General features: G+C 41.4%; 1 pseudogene; it reads right to left on the bottom strand.

Moving 5' to 3' along the window:
• Positions 1-2,538: 2,538 nt before the first annotated feature.
• LOC118616890 lies at positions 2,539-2,887 on the bottom strand (annotated as a pseudogene).
• Positions 2,888-3,687: the final 800 nt, after the last annotated feature.

Here is a 3,687-nt window from a genome sequence, read left to right as displayed (position 1 = left end):
AAAAAAAAAAAAAAACAAGCAGCATCAATGTCATGGTCAGCAGCCTGCAAATCTTGCACATACCTTCCTATTTGTTTATTAGAATTCAGATCCAAATAAGATTCATAAATAGCCAAGGGCTAATAACCCTGAAAGTTGGTGTCTATGGCAAGGAATCAGATGGACTTTTTCTATTTCGTTATGAAGATACCTTTGCCAGAACATAGAGAAGACATATTTACAAATTTTCATGGCTCAACAGCGTCTTTCTTTCGTCTGAGCTGGGAATGCTTTGCAACTTGTCAAAGCAATCTTTTGCCGTTAATTAGTTGCATGTGATTTGTGTATTGTAGCAATGTGTAGATAGATTTAACTATCTCCTTATGAGGTTGATCAATAAACCCCTGGACGGTGGGTTCAGATAGGAATGTAGTCGGGTCTCTGGTTTGCAGCTGTGGCACACTTATTCAATACAGGATCCAGAAACACCCATGGGATGGTACTCTCAGTTTGAGAGATCTATGGTGTCGGGAGGTTCAGGGTAGAAATTTTCCTCAGGATCTGAGATGACTTTTTCTCATTCCTGCGTGTTATAAACATTCTGCGGATGCCCTCCTCCTTCCCTCAATGACTTCCTCCATGTACTGTCACATGCTCCTCATACTTGCAACACGCCAGGACCCATGTCCAGATTAGCCCTCAGTGTTGGGTGTCCTTTGGTGTGGCTCAGAGGTTAATGGGTTCATTGTACAAGTAACTGTTGAAGGAAGAAATAGTTTAATATTTGGTGGTTACTTCCTGAGTAGCACATGTTTTCATGCATATCATTTCATTGGGTCCTCACAATAACTCAAGGATGTCTATTATTTCATTTTGCAGGAAAGGAAAATCAGGCCCTAAAATGATAGAGAATATGACAAAAAGAGGACTTGAACCCACACTTTTCCCATGACACCAGACTGCCTCACAAAGCTCGTAACTTCTTAAAATATACAAAATATCGAGCATCATTTTAGCAGCTCTATTTTTTGAGGAATCCCATTCTGTTTTCCACAGTGGTTGCACCATTTTGCATTCCCACCAACAGCACACAAGGATTTCCCTTCTCCACACCCTTGCCAACACTTGTTATTTTTGTTTTGTTTTGTTTATTGAAATAGTCATTCTAACAGTTGAGGTGATAGCTTATTGTAGTTTTAATTTGCTTTTGTTTGATAATGAGGGATGTTGAGCATCTTTTCATATACATGTTAGTCATTTGTATCTCTTCTTTGAAGATATTTCTGTTCAAGTCTTTGCCCATTTTTTTTAAATCAGGTCATTTGTTTTTTGCCATTGACTTGTAGGAGTTTCTTATATATTTTTGAAATTAATCCCTTCACAGTTTTATGATTTCAAAATATTTTCCCATTCTATAGGTTTCCTTTTCATTTATATTAGTTGTTTCCTTGCTGTGCAGAGCTTTTCAGTTTGATATAGCACCACTTGTTTATTTTTACTTGTGTAGCCTTTGCTTTTTGTGTAAATAAGGATTTAACTTCATTCTTTTTCATGCGGGTATCTAGTTTTCCCAACACCATCCTTCAAAGACTGTCCTTTGCCTAATGTGTATTTTTGTCACCCTTATTAAAACTCAGTTGCCTGTATATGTGTACATTTCTTAGTGGGTTCTGTATTCTGCATCATTGGTCTGTATATGTATTTTTATGCTAGCACCATACTGGGTTTTTTCTTGGGGGGGGGGGTCATTTGTTTATTCATCTCCTCCTAGTCATTCCAGAGAGGATTCAAGATGGGCAAGAGGGCTTCAGAATCACCCACCCTCCCAGATGGCAGGAGCTTCGGTGCAGTAAGGCGTGGTCACTGTGCCCTGGGAAGGTGTGGACTATAGGCTGTGAGTTCCAGGGCCCCCAACCGTGTGCAATCAAGGTACTGGAGCAGCAGATGCTTTCCTGAGACTGAGTGAGGCAAGCAGTAGTTACGCATTGTGCAACAGTGTCCAGGATTTCTCCTCTCATAAATGAGAGCCCAAAGGTCTGTCCCCTCAGCCCACTCCCACCACAAGTCACAGACCCGTCAGCACTCTGGCTGCCTAGAAGGGTTTACCCAAAGTGAATCATGCAGGGACTGAGGCTGGAGCAGCCAGCTGAGGCTGCCTCCGTTTGTATTGTCTCCTAGCTTAGCTTGAGGGAGATGGGCACCAGCTTCAGTGAAGGCCAGAGTCAGTCTCAGAATTGGGCCCCCAAGGGGTGAGTCCAGACAGGCAGGAAGGAGAGAGTGGACTGAGAAGAAGTAAAGGTAGAGTCCACCTCCCTGAGGCCGAGACAAGTTGACAGCTGGGCCCTCCAGTCCCATCCTGGCAGCGGTATATGAGCCGTAAGTGGCAAACCAGTACTTTCCCCGAGGAGAACCAGTGCAGAGCCAAGGCCTTGGGAGCCTTCCTGATGTTTCAGCCACCCTCCTACCCTGTCTGAATGTCTGGGGTACCAATTCCAAGTGAGGGTGGCCAGAGTGTGGCCACCATGCAGGACCCATCTGGAGTAGCTGAGGGCTGCCCACCTATTTCCCCTGGGAGGCAGAATTTTCTTTGCCTTTAGGGACAAATTTCAGCGAGCTGCTGAATATTCAGAAGCATGACTGCCCCTTCTTGGGGCCATCATTCAGGAACTCATGGCTCAACCCGTTACCACACTTGCCACAGGAGACCTTTAAAGCTTCGGGCCAATTATGCTCTGGATGCTTGGTCACACTGTCAGCATGGATAGTCTCAGTGAAGGCTGGCCGTGGGGATGAGTGTGCATACTTTGAGTGGCTGGAGAACAGCTCATAGCCACACTTGGCACACACATAGATACCGGGATCAAAGTCGTTCTGGAAAACTTCCCCCGAAGAAGCTGCAGAACGACATGGCGCTGAACAGACCGCTGCATGATGGTTGCTCGTGCCATACTGTTTTAACTATTGTTGCTTTGTACTGTGTTTTGAAATCTGGAATTGCGATGCCTCCATTTGTGTTTGTTTTTCTCAAAATTGATTTTGCTATTCAGGGTCATGAATTTTAAGATTTTTTTTTTATTTCAATTAAAAATGCTATTGATACTTTCATGGAGATAGTATTGAATCTGTTGATTGCTCTGGGTAATATGGACATTTTAATAATATTAAGTTAATCCATGAACATGGAATATCTTCTCATTTATTTAAATCTCCCTTTTTTACTTTCATCACTGTTTTATAGTTTCAGTTAGAAGTCTTTCACCTCCTTATTTAAGTTTATTTCTAAATATTTTATTTTTATTTTTGCTGTTGTAGTAAATTGATCTGTTTTCTTAATTGCCTTTTAAGATGGTTCAGTGTTTGTGTATAGAAATGCAATCAATTTTTAAAAGCTAATTTTGTATCCTGCAACTTCACTGAATTCTCCTATTACATGCAACAAATTTTTGTAGAGTCTTTAGGGGTTTCTAAATATGGGATCATATCATCTGCAATTATAGATCATTTTATGTCTTCCTTTCTGATTTAGAGTTTTTACCTAATTTATTTTGCTAAGACTTCCAGTACAATGTTGAACAGAGGTGGTGAGAGTGGGCATCCTTGTCTTGTTTCTGATCTTAGAAGAAAAATATTCAGTGTTTCACCATTGAGTATATTAGCAATCCCACTTCTTGGTACATATTCCAAGGAAATGAAGTTAGGATCTTGAAG

The sequence above is a fragment of the Molossus molossus genome, unplaced genomic scaffold, assembly GCF_014108415.1.
Source record: "Molossus molossus isolate mMolMol1 unplaced genomic scaffold, mMolMol1.p scaffold_m16_p_1, whole genome shotgun sequence".
Lineage (NCBI taxonomy): Eukaryota > Metazoa > Chordata > Mammalia > Chiroptera > Molossidae > Molossus > Molossus molossus.
The sequence above is the reverse complement of the archived record's forward strand: the minus strand, read 5'-3'. Positions and strand labels throughout refer to the sequence as shown.